This window comes from Phacochoerus africanus, chromosome 14, assembly GCF_016906955.1.
Source record: "Phacochoerus africanus isolate WHEZ1 chromosome 14, ROS_Pafr_v1, whole genome shotgun sequence".
NCBI classification, from domain to species: Eukaryota; Metazoa; Chordata; class Mammalia; order Artiodactyla; family Suidae; genus Phacochoerus; species Phacochoerus africanus.
The window spans coordinates 16,379,266-16,392,796 of record NC_062557.1 but is presented as its reverse complement, the minus strand read 5'-3'; positions in this window follow the sequence as shown (position 1 = coordinate 16,392,796).

Below are 13,531 nucleotides of genomic sequence, written 5' to 3'. Positions count from 1 at the left end.
CCACCAAGGAGCAGGGCCGGGCCCAGGGTTCCAGTAGCTGTGACCTCACCTGAGTCCTGAGTTCAGGCATCGAAGTATGAGCAGTTGCTAGGGTTGGTCAGGCACTGGCAAGATGATTATGAAAGGATCCCAGAGGAGTTCCCATCGTGGCTCAGTGGAAACGAATCTGACTAGCATCCAGTAGGATGCAGGTTCAATCCCTGGCCTCGCTCAGTGAGTTAAGGATCCAGCTATTGCCGTGAGCTGTGGTGTAGGTTTCAGACGCAGCTCGGATCCTGTGTGGCTGTGGCTGTGGTGTAGGCCAGCAGCTACAGCTCCGATTGGACTCCTAGCTGGGAACCTCCATATGTCACAGGTATGGCCCTAAAAAGACCAAAAAGGAATAAAAGGATCCCAGAGACCCATACACAAACCACTAACCATGATACAAACAGTAAATGCTATACGTGCACTAGGCATATGCACTGAGAAAGAAGGGAGAAGGGAAGCTTCAGTGGTTCTCAAAGTGGCTCTCAGACCTGCAGCAGCCAGAAGTAGTTAGAAATGCAAATACAGGCCCTAGCTCTGACCCACAGAGTCAAAATGATGGGGGTGGGGCCAAGCAATTGGTATTGGAAGACGCCCCCCAGGAGATTCTGGTGTGAGCTAAAATTTGAGAATCATACTTGGGCTGTCAATCTACTCTGCCTGTTTTTGCAAATAAAGTTTAACTGGCCATAGTCATTCACTTACATATCATCTGTGGCTATCTTCCTGCCATGCTGGCAAGTCCAGACGTTAACAGAGACAATATGGTGTAGAAAACCTAAATTCTTTTTTTTTTTTGGCCATGTTCGAGGCATATTCCTGGGCCAGGAATCAACCCCTATACACAGTAGCAAGCCAGGCCGCTGCAGTGACAATGCCAGATCCTTAACCTGCTGCATCACAAGGAAACTCCCTAAAATGTTTACTGTCTGGCCTTTGGGGTTAAAAATTGCTGCTGCACAGAGTGGGGGTGGGAAGCCCTTGAAGGCCCCTTCTGTGGCCTGTGCTGCTAGAGCCTCCAACAGCCATGCTTCAGTCAGCTTGGTGCTGGGTCCCAGCGCTAGTTTGGAGACATCCTGGAAACGCCAAACAGTCAACTTTAAGTGTGTGGGGGGGAAAATATATATGTGTGTGCATGTGTGTGTGTGTGTGTGTGTGTATAAAAGCACAATTAGAAAAGTAGGTTTTGGAGTTCCCGTTGTGGCTCAGTGGCTAATGAATTCGACTAGGAACCGTGAGGTTGCAGGTTCGATCCCTGGCCTTGCTCAGTGGGTTAACGATCCGGCGTTGCTGTGAGCTGTGATGTAGCTTGCAGACAGGGCTGGGATCCTGCAGTGAAGGCCGGCAGATACAGCTCCAATTTGACCCCTAGCCTGGGAACCTCCGTTTCTGGAGCAGCCCAAGAAATGGCAAAAAAAAAAGTAGTTTTTGTTTTTGTTTTTGTTTTTTTTTTAAATCAAGCGCGCACAGTTCCCACCATGGTGAAGTGGGTGAAGATTCCAACTGTAGCAGCTTGGGTTGCTGTGGAGGTGCAGGTTCGATCCCTGGCCCGGTGCATGGGTTAAAGGATCCAGCGATGCACAGCTGCAGTGCAGTTCACAACTGTGGTTGGGATTCAGTCCCTGGCCTGAGATGTGGCCATTAAAAAAAAAAAATCAAATGAGCAAGAGAAGTCATAATTTCAGGAAGCCCCTAGTTAGTGTTTCCCTGTTGAGCTAAGTGCTGTGATGTTACCCCACCCTCTAAGATGGGCATTGGATGAGGAAGGTGAGGCTGGGAACATGAGGTAACCAGCTCAAGTTCAGAGCCCAGCAGAGTAGAGCTTGGCCTGGACCCTGGATAATGTTGCTCATGTCAGGCTCTGTCTCACACCCATGACTTGAATTTCCCAGTTATAAGGCAGGTGCTCCCTCGGCCAACGAGTCACCTCCCAGGAACCTGTTAACATGCACAATCTTCATACTTTTTCCAGTGAATGAGATGAGTCACCAGGGGCTGGAGCACCCAACCCAGGCCTATATCCTGGGGGTGTCCGGTCCTGTGGGGAGCACAGTGAGGGGAGGGCAGGAGATGCATGGCCCACAAGGGCGCAGGACCAACTCTCACCTGCTCTAATGGAGCAGCGTAGGTGAGACCATGCAAAAGCTGAATCAGAGCCAGGTGTGATACTAGCCTCTGGGCAGTGTGGCCACTAAAAGCCTCCCAGCACTGTCCCTCCCCCTCACACTAACCCACAGGGCCGCAGGTCCTTCTGTCCTGCTCCTGGGTTGTCAGTGTGAGATAGGCATAAGGGGTGCCCCAGGAAAGAGGGACTTAGTAATTTAGGCAAGTCCTGTGTCTGGGGGAGGAGAAAAGGACCTATCAGCATATTTCCTGCTCTGACGCAGGAGTGGTCAATGGGACGCCAAGCCCGTAATCAGATTGGAGAACCTGTTACTGTGTGATGTCCTTGCAACACTGATGCTGGTGATGAAAGAACAAGAGTAAAAAATCACCCTGCTGTCCTTTAAGAAACCTGGGGGCTGAAACACCACTGTGTAGGTGGCTAAAAAGGTGACCAAGAAAGTCCACCCCCCTCCCACACACACACACTATTTGGGCTTCCAAATATTTTGTTAGAATGGGAAGACAAAAAAGTAACAAACCAAAGAACTTGCTATGTGAGGCAAAAGTTAAAACCTCTAAAGAGTGAGTTCCTGTCATGGTTCAGCGGTAACAGACCCGATTAATAACGAACTTTACTAGTGTCCATGAGGACACAGGTTTGATCCCTGGCCTCAGCCAGTGGGTTAAGGATATGGCGTTGCTGTGGCTATGGTGTAGGCTGGCAGCTGCAGCTCTGATTCGACCCCTAGCATGGGAACTTATATATGCTGCGATTTTGGCCCTTAAAAAAAAAAAGACAAAAGAAGAACCTGAAGAAAGCAAGCATTTTTGAGAAGACTAGAAGTAAACAGTTTTCTCTCATCAAACAACTCAATTCCATTTAACTATTTTAAACAAGCATCATTGGAGTGTCTTCTGCATTAGATACAACACTAATCTTTCTGAATCTCTTACCTCATCCCATCCTCCAATCCCCTATTCCTGGGGGAGGCGGGGAGGAATACTTGCCCGAGCCTCATGGAGCATGTGTGGCAGAGCTGCATTTGGAACCCAGGACTTGTGACTCTGTGTCTTATATTCCTTTCACAGTGTCACATTTACTCGGGAACTGAATCTGGACAGAGCATAGGGAGACCAGGGTAACACAAGAGTCTGGATGGCTTCACATTGAGATAGTATTTTTTATCAATACTATCAGCAGTTCTGCTCCAGATGGAACCACACTCCCATTGATAACGGATGCTGGGCCGCCCGATGAATAGGCAGTGTAGGCTGCAGATAGTGTGCAGAGCCAGCTGTACTGTCACCCTCTTTCCCTGTTGCAATTATTGTTTTAGGGAAAAACTTGAAAGAATAATTTCATTGTATTTACGTGACGCTTTTTTTTTTTTCTTTCAAATTTCAGAAGACTGTTAACTGACTTAATCCTTAAACTTGGGAGGAGAACAGGTGTTCCCAGTTTTATAGAGGAGGAAATTGAAGCAACTTTTCATCATTTTAAGTAATTAGTTGCTTATGCTAATAAATATTAAAGCAGAGTCTCAAATCTTGAAGCCTCGCCAAGATACCTCCAAAACCAGAGAACAAAACTTGGTGACGGGTGAGATCAATCACCTACAAAGCAGCAGCTCTGACCAAAAATGGGTGACCTGGATTTCTGAGAAAACGTGAGGCTTCAGGAGAGGGGAGTCTAAAAAAGTGGGGTGTTGGTGTAATTCCATGAGAGGCACAGATCCAATGTCCTGTCCCTTCAGAAGACAGGGCAGTATTGGGAGTTCCCTTCATGGCTCAGCAGAAACGAATCTGACTAGCATCCATGAGGACACAACACAGGTTCAATTCCTGGTCTCCATCAGTGGGTTAAGGATCCGGTGTTGCCATGAGCTGTGATGTAGGCGGCAGCTGTAGCTCCCATTCGACTCGTAGCCTGGGAGGCTCCATAGGCCTTGGGTGGGGCCCTAAAAAGACATAAAAAAAAAAAAAAGACAGGGCACTATTTTGAGGAATTGGAAACAGCAGCAGAGTGAAGCTGTGCACAGTGGTGCCGTTAAGGTTGTCTCTGTTCTCCGTGCTCATGAGGAGTCTTCTGGTTGTGGTTCGCCTCCCCGAGTAGCTCTCCTGTGAGGAGAGTCCACTGGGCACATGTTGTCGCCTGGCAGTCACATTTCCCTTTTAAAATGTACGACTTGGCATCCAGAGTCGTGTACCTGTCTCAGGGTTTGGATGATGGTCTTCCTGAATTGGATTAACTCTGGGACAAGGGAGACCTGAACACCTGAGAACCAGCTCCCGGGTGATGGTGAATTTGGTAATTCTTACATAAGCGACTAACCAACTCACTGCCCACGTCTAAACCTTCACAGAATGTGGAAACCAACCGCCAGGTAGGAAAGTTGTGGAAGACTCTAAATACGGAGTAATGAAACAAGAACCTGGAATGATGGAGTTCCTGTTGTGGCTCAGTGGTTAACGAATCCAACTGGGAACCATGAGATTGCGGGTTTGATCCCTGGCCTTGCTCAGTGGGTTAAGGATCCGGCGTTGCCATGAGCTGTGGTGTAGGTTGCAGATGCAGCTCGGGTCAGGCGTTGCTGTGGCTGTGGTGTAGGTCGGCGGCTACACCTCCTATTCGACCCCTAGCCTGGGAACCTCCATATGCCTCAGGAGTGGCCCAAGAAAATAGCAAAAAAGAACCTGGAATGAATTGATGAAAAGTTAGTGTTAACTGAACCAAACCAAAGGAGCAGGTGGAATGTGGAGTCGGCCAGGAGGGGCAGAATTGAGTACTCAGTGCCCATGACCCAGCCTGAACCCAGCGGAGCAGCGGGCAGAGGACACTAGTCCTGGAGCCAGACCACCTCTCAGAGAATTCCCCTCCGGCTGCCCATGAGCCGTGAAGCTGGGACCGGATTTTACACCTCCCTCCCTCGGCTTCCTCCTCCTCATCTGTACGGTAGGCCTCCCTCAAGGTTGAAAGGATTAAATGTGGTAATGAACATGCTCTTTCTTAGTCCAATGCCTGCCCCATAAACGCTCAATAAGTGCTTTCGTTATAATCCCTACCCTTTGGGATTAGGCATTAAACACAGGCTCAAGACATGGAAACTCATTGCAATATAAAGCACCCTGTTAGGCTGAAACCTTAGTGGGATTGTGGTTTACCTGTGTGCTCTGTGTGGCAGCGGGCTTCTCTCTCACAAAAGAAAATGACGAAGGAGTTCCCGTCGTGGCGCAGTGGTTAACGAATCCGACTAGGAACCATGAGGTTGCGGGTTCGGTTCCTGCCTTTGCTCAGTGGGTTAAGGATCTTGTGTTGCCATGAGCTGTGGTGTAGGTTGCAGACGCGGCTCGGATCCCGAGTTGCTGTGGCTCTGGCGTAGGCCAGTGGCTGCAGCTCCGATTCAACCCCTAGCCTGGGAACCTCCATATGCCGTGGGAGCTGCCCAAGAAATAGCAAAAAAAGACAAAAAAAAAAGATGCAAAGCCCAGAAGGTCCCAGAAAGACAAGGGAGCTTTGCCTGACAAGTTGTGCTGCAAACACACCAGTTTTGGCCCTGGTCCATTTTCGCTCACTGTTCTCTCTGCCTGGAAGGCTCTTCCCTCAGACAGTGACAAAGTTTGCACCTTCATTTCATTTAGGCACCTGCTCACATGTCACATTGTCAGAGAAGAGCCGTCCCTGACCTCCCTCCCTCTCTAAAGTAGCACCCCTGACACTGGCCCTAGCACTCTGTCCTCATACCTTGCTTTCTGCCTCTTCATGGCACTCATCATCTCTGACGTGAAATTATATGTTTCTTGTCCATTTCTCTCACTGGCATGCACGTGAGAGCATGGATTTGGTTTTGGCCTTTGCTCTTCATTTTTGCTTTGTTTTTTCTTTCCAGTTTTATTGAGATATAATTAACATACGGCACTGTATATGGTGTGTGTGTGTCTTTTGTCTTTTTTAGGGCCGTACCCACGGCACATGGAGGTTCCCAGGCTAGGGGTCTAGTCGGAGCTATAGCTGCCAGCCTATGCCAGGGCCACAGCAAGGCGGGATCTGAGCCACGTCTGCAATCTACACCACAGCTCACGGCAATGCCAGATCCTTAACCCACTGAGCGAGGCCAGGGATTGAACCCACAACCTCATGGTTACTAGTTGAGTTTGTTTCTGCTGGGCCACAGAGGGAACTCTAACATACAGCACTGTAGATGTTTAAGGTGTACAACATAATGATTTGACTTTACATACATGTGAAACAAGTCACAGTAAGTTTAGTAAACAGTCATCATCTCATATAGATACAAAATTAAAGAAATAGAAAAAAATTGTCTTTCTTGTGATGAGATGTTCTTTCTTTTCAAAGCAATCCTCTGTACTTCTTTCTACTCCAAAGCTTAGCATAGTTCTCTTTTTTTTATTACTCAAATGAATTTATCACATCTGTAGTTGTATAATGATCATCACAATCCAATTTCACAGGATTTCCATCCCACAACCCAAACACATCCCCCCACCCCCCAAAACTGTCTCCTCCGGAGACCATAAGTTTTTCAAAGTCTGTGAGTCAGCATCTCTTCTGCAAGGAAGTTCAGTCTGTCCTTTTTTCAGATTCCACATGTCAGTGAAAGGATTTGATGTTGGTGTCTCATTGTACGGCTGACTTCACTTAGCATGATAGTTTCTAGGTCCATCCATGTTGCTAAAAATGCTGGTATTTCGTTCCTTGTAATGGCTGAGTAATATTCCATTGTGTGTATGTACCACATCTTCTTGATCCACTCCTCTGTGGATGGACATTTAGGTTGTTTCCATGTCTTGGCTCTTGCAGATAGTGCTGCAATGAACATCAGAGTACATGTGTCTTTGAGAGTCATGGTTTTCTCTGGACACATGCCCAGGAGTGGGATTGCTGGATCAAATGGTAGTTCTATGTTTAGTTTTCTGAGGAATCTCCATACTGTTTTCCACAGTGGCTGCACCAATTTACAATCCCACCAACAGTGAACTAGGGTTCCTTTTTCTCCACACCCCCTCCAGCACTTATTGTTTGTGGACTTTTTGATGATGGCCATTCTGGCAGGTGTAAGGTGGTACCTCATCTTGGTTTTGATTTGCATTTCTCTAATAATGAGTGAACATCTTTTCATGTGTTTTTTGGCCATCTGTCTGTCTTTTTTGGAGAACTGTCTATTTAGATCTTCTGCCCATTTTTTGATGGGGTTGTTTGTTTTTTGGTGTGGAGCTGCAGAAGGTGTTTATAAATTTTGGAGATTAATCCCTTGTCAGTTGATTCACTTGCAAAGATTTAGCATAGTTGTCTCTTGAAAAAGCCTAGAGTTCCTGTTTTGGCTCAGCGGAAACGAATCTGGCTAGTATCCATGAGGATGCGGGTTCAATCCCTGGCCTCACTCAGTGGATTGGGGAACTGGCGTTGCTATGAGGTATGGTGTAGGTTGCAGACACGGTTCAGATCCCGAGTTGCTATGATTGTGCCATGGGCCAGCAGCTATAGCTCTGTTTCAACCCCTAGCCTGGGAACTTCCATATGCCCCATGCGCAGCCCTAAAAAGCAAAGAAAAAAAAAAAAGGCTGGGGGCTCTCAATCTATCATGGAAAGGCTAGCTACTTGCCAGTTCTACATCACTGCAGAAGGCAGGACATATTCCATGCAATGTGGTAACATGTAGCCACATCTGCTAGGTGTCTGGTGGTAAGTATTCCAGGTAGTGGGAGAGTAAGTGCAAAGGCCCTCAGGTGGGAGCAGAATGGTGAGGTTGGAGTGGCAATGCTGAGGGTTAAGAATGTAAGAAAGGAGGTTTCCAGGGTTTTTTTTGTTTTTTTTGTCTTTTTGCCATTGCTTGGGCTGCTCCCATGGCATATGGAGGTTCCCAGGCTAGGGGTTGAATTGGAGCCTTAGCCACTGGCCTACGCCAGAGCCACAGCATCATGGGATCCGAGCCGCGTCTGCAACCTACACCACAGCTCAGGCAACGCTGGATCCTTAACCCACTGAGCAAGGCCAGGGATCGAACCCGCAACCTCATGGTTCCCAGTCGGATTCGTCAACCACTGAGCCACGACGGGAACTCCGGATTCCAGCGTTTTTATGTAAGTAATGAAAGAATGGAATCGACGTTTGCTAAAATGAGTTTGGTTAGGGGAAGGAGCAGGTTTTGAATGTAAGTTTTATGATACTTTGTGGTTAGAAGCACCTGGCAAGAATTCAACAGTAAGCCAAATTCTCTACACACATTAGCTCCACTGAATGAATAAGGAAATCGAGGCTCCAGAAATCATGTGTCCTCGGGTCTCAGAACATGTATGTAGAAGGGCTGAGATTTTAATCTAGGCTGCTTCTCCAGGTTTGTCTCCCTGAGAAGCACTGGTCACTGAAGAAGGAGCGGAGAGAAGACTTGCCTGAAGTTGGAAAATTTAAGACTATTTTGGACAAGGTGAACTTGGACGTCCTTTCCAAATTCTAGAGTATAGGACACAGAAGGCCCCTCTGTAGTTGGACTGATAAGTTTAGGGCCAGTAAAGGAATCACCACATCTCAAGAGTTTGGGGGCTGCAATCCCTTTGGCCTCAGTGAGGTTGTGGCAAACTCATTTCCACGTCTATTTAGGTTGTCACATGATGCCAAAACAATGGAATGAAATGTGGAAAACTGGGTTGAGGTTATTATCATGGGTTACATTCCAATTTTTCATATTTTTAAAAATTTGCTGGAGTTCCCGTCATGGTGCAGTGGTTAACGAATCTGACTAGGAACCATGAGGTTGCGGGTTCGATCCCTGGCCTTGCTCAGTGGGTTAAGGATCCGGCGTTGCCATGAGCTGTGGTGTGGGTTGCAGACGCAGCTCGGATTCCGTGTTGCTGCGGCTCTGGCGTAGGCTGCTGGCTACAGCTCCGATTTGACCCCTAGCCTGGGAACCTCCATATGCCGCAGGAGGGGCTCAAGGCAAAAAAAAAAAAAAAAAAAAGACAAAAAAAGAAACAAACAAACAAAAAAACAAGTAAAAATTTGCTCACTGTACTGAGAAAGCATTCACAACTAATGTGACAGACAGGCCTTTCAGAGCCTGGATACCCAGCGTGGCCTGCAGACCAGCATTTTAGCATGACTTTAGCAGGGGTACCTAAGTTCCATCCAGCCCAATTTGAAAAACCCTGGCCCAGAGCAGGGATTTGACAAATTTTTCTGTATAAAGGACCAGACAATAAACATTTCAGGCTTGGCCTGCCTGAATCAAGTACTCAATTCTGCCATTTATTGTGCAAAATCAGCTGCAAACAGTATGTAAAGGAATTAGTGTGGCTGTGTTCTAATGAAACTTTGTTTATGGACACCATACCCAGAAGTTTATATAATTTTCATGTCATGAAATATTATCATTATTTTCTTTTTTGGCCTTTTAGGGCTGCATCTATGGCGTATGGAAGTTCCTAGGCTAGGGTTGAATTGGAGCTGCAATAACGTGGGATCCGAGCCGTGTCTGCACCTATACTGCAGCTCATGGCAATGCTAGATCCTTTTTTTTTTTTTTTTTTTTTTTAAGGGCCGCCCCTGAGGCATATGGAGGTTCCCAGGCTAGGGGTCTATCTAATCGGAGCTACAGCCTATGGCCTACACCACAGCCACAGCAACACCAGATCCAAGCTGTGTCTGCGACCTACACCACAGCTCACAGCAATGCCAGATCCTTAACCCACTGATCGAGGCCAAGGATTGAACCCTCATCCTCATAGATCCTAGTCAGGTTCTTTAACTGCTGAGCCACAAAGGGAAAATCTTTTGATTTTCTTTCAACCATTAAAAATAAAATTCATTCTTTTTGGAGTTCCCTTGGGGTACCATGGGTTAAGGATCCAGCATTGTCACTGCAGTGCCGTGGGTTGCTGCTGTGGTGCAGGTTTGATCCCTGGCACAGGAACTTACTCATGTTGTGGGAAGGCCAAAAAAAAAAAAAAAAAATCATTCTTAACTCAGAGGCTATACAAAAAACATGCCCACCTCCTGACTTGCCTTTCTGGGCTGACCATCCCCAAGCGTCCTACCGCTAGCCAAGTGATCCCCTTCTTTCTTCTCTGTGGGCACAGGGCTCAGGCCCCCTTTCCCTCACGACCAGTGTCAGTGTGTCTGAAGGTTGATTACTTAGGTCTAATTTGAAAGGTCAATGGAAGAACTAAGGCTTATAAAAGGCCAGTTTCCACAAATGCCTTGTGTTTGCTGTTATTTCCTATCCTGATGGTTTCTGAGAAATGCAGGGGGTGGGGTGGGGATTCAATAGCTCAGGGAAGGGGGCTTGCTACATTGAAGTAACATTTATATTCTCCTTATCCCTCTATCTGTCTACATTTCAAATGCTGGGAAAAAGGAACACACAATGCAGAAAAGACAACCATTAGAGAAGTAACGTTTGGAGAGGGAGAGGGAATTGAAAGAGGACATTAGAAAAGGGAGGTGCTCTCCAGGAGAATAAGAATATTGTTCTGGCGTCACTGGGCTGTGGGGAAGAATTCACGATTTGATAAATAAAGCAAACTGTGTCAAGGAGGCTTGCCCAGGAGGTGTTTCTTAAGCAAGTTGGCAGAAGGAGGTTACGAAAAACATAGAGATAGGGAAATGATTGGCAGAGAATCTTACAAAGGCTGAGATCTAAATTTTTTAAATCTACAATGCGCTTTCATGGCAACAGAGGCGTTTCTATTTTTATTTATTTATTTATTGGCCATGCATGCAGCATGTGGAAGTTCCTGGGCCAGGGATCGAACTTGAGCCACAGCAGTGACAGCACTGAATCCTTAACCACTAGGCCACTAGGGAACTCCTGCTTTTCCATTAGGAAGAAAGAGAAGGGAGGAAATAACGTTGACTAACCGCCTACTGTATGTCAAGCACAGTTACAAGGCATTTGCCAAGAGAATTTCAATTTTAATTAAAGTCATTCATGGAATTAGGTATGCTGGCCCCAGTGTTCAGATGAGGAACCTGTGAGGTGAAGAGACGGGATTAGAAGCTAGTTCTGTTGTATCACCAGTGCTCTGATATTCTGCATTGCTCTGCCTGGCAGAATTTATAGTGGAAATACTGCCTTCAGAAAATTCCTTATTTCTTCACACCATAGAAACCCTCGGAGTTTCTGTCGTGGCTGAGTGGTTAACGAACCCAGCTGGCATCCAAGAGGACGCAGGTTTGATCCCTGGCCTCGCTTAGTGGGTTAAGACTCCAGTGTTGCCATGAGCTGAGGTGTAGGTCGCAGACACGGCTCGGATCCCACGTTGCTGTGGCTCTGGTGTAGTCTGGTGGCTACAGCTCCGATTGGACTCCTAGCCTGGGAACCTCCATATGGCACCAATGTGGCCCTAAAAAGACACACACACAAAAAAACCCAAAAAACCCTTTCTTGGGGTTATTGGCTGCAGACTATTGCCTTGGGAATGGATTAGCAATGAGATCCTGCTGTGTAGCACTGGGAACTATGTCTGGTCACTTAAGATGGAGCATGATAATGTGAGAAAAAAGAAGGTATACATGTATGTGTAACTGGATCACCATGCTGTACAGTAGAAAATTGACAGAACTCTGTAAACCAGCTATAATGGGAAAAAAATTATTATATTAAAAAAAAAAAACCCTCCATTCTCAAGGGTAAAGGAAGAAGATTAAACAGACCAGATGCCTTTTACATTTTTCTCTACTCACCTACTCCCACCCCAAATGTAATGCTTTCTTTAAGAGACATCAAGGGAGTTCCCGTTGTGGCTCAACAAGTAACAAACCCGACTAGCATTCCTGAGGACTCAGGTTCGATCCCTGGCCTTGCTCAGTGGGTTAAGGATCCAGCGCTGCTGTGAGCTGTGGTGTAGGTCGAAGATGTGGCTTGGATCCTGCATTGCTGTGGCTGTGGTGTAGGCCGGCAGCTGTAACTTCGATGCGGGTTCGTTAACCGTTGAGCCATGAAGGGAACTCCAGCCTGTGACCTACTGTGACCTGCAGAGAACAGCTTGGGGACACCAGAACTAGTCTGAGGCATGTCTGGCCAGCTCCCTGGTCTGCTCTGTGATGACAAACATGAGCCTGGAGGACTTGTCATTCGCTACCCTGAAGGCAGAGAGGACCAGATGATCAGCGTGCACATCTTCTAGATGAATCCGCCTTTGAGCCCTCTGAAGCTCATGGGAACTGGGCCTTTGCATGGTAAATGTCACCATTTGCCAGTCCATGACCGGCTGAGTCTCACAAAGTTGCCCCGTGACCAAACACACTTTAAATGAGTTGGTTCATGAACCCAAGTTTAAATCACTTTGTGAAAAGAACCATCTGACAGTAACAGTTTATTTTGAAATTATCCATTGTTTTTTCCCCTCACTTTGATATTTTCACTTATAGAATGCTCATAAATAGAAGCACTCCATTTTTGTGGTAAGCAAATTCATTAAATGCCTATGAGCAATTCCAATTGGGATGAGTTAAGTCTGGAGTCGGGCTGTGGTCATACCTGTGACAGTGTAAGTTCTCTGACATGCAGAGAAGAATGCATTGGACAAAGTGAAACTTAAAATCTCATCTTTTCCTGTATTCCAATGATTTATTTTTTAAAGTTATTTCAAAAAATGGGGGGTGGGGGGTGGAATCATAGCCTTTTAGACCCACAAAGGAGTTTCGAATCCTCTAGTCCAAACTCCTTCATAGATGAGGTTGGTGAAGCTTGAAAAGTGTAAGTAACGGGACCAAGTAGCTTGTTTGAGGAGAAGCTGGGCTGGAACTCTGCTCTGACTCTGTCCAGTGTTCTCTTAAACTCTTCTCTCCTCATTTGAGACATTCCAGTGTCATTTTACTTTACAAAGGAGTTACTTTCTTCATCATTCACCACAGGGCAGAGCTTGCCTCACTTGCTTTTCTTTTTGTGTAAGCAAGGGTAAGGGAAGGTGCACTCTCTACTTCTTGGTTCTCCTGCTCTCGATAGTCCTCCACCAGGCTGTCCTCCTCCTTCCCTCTGCCTGGAACTTGCACTCCCCTTCTCTTGCAAACACTGTTATCTTTGGAAATATGTGTGTACACGGCCCAACCTGGCTGGGATTTGAAGCAAGGTGACTCTTGGTTGAGTGGTGTTTCCATAGTCCTTGAATTTGCCCAAGGGCTTGGAAGGCTGGACAACTAACAAAAAATAAACTGCCATCCTTTGCCCTTTCAGTAGGTCTGTGTTCCATTAAACAGAATGGACAGAATTAAGAATAAGGAAGAAAAAAAGGCAGAAACAGGTACTTCACTTGAAGTACTTGCCTACCCCCCAGAAAAGTTCAAGGCTCTTGTTCATTATCTGAATTTTCCGCTTGTGATTCGCTTGTAGTCCTTAACTCATCTTCAGATTAAGGAAGCATCAGAGGAAAATAAAAAGTTGGG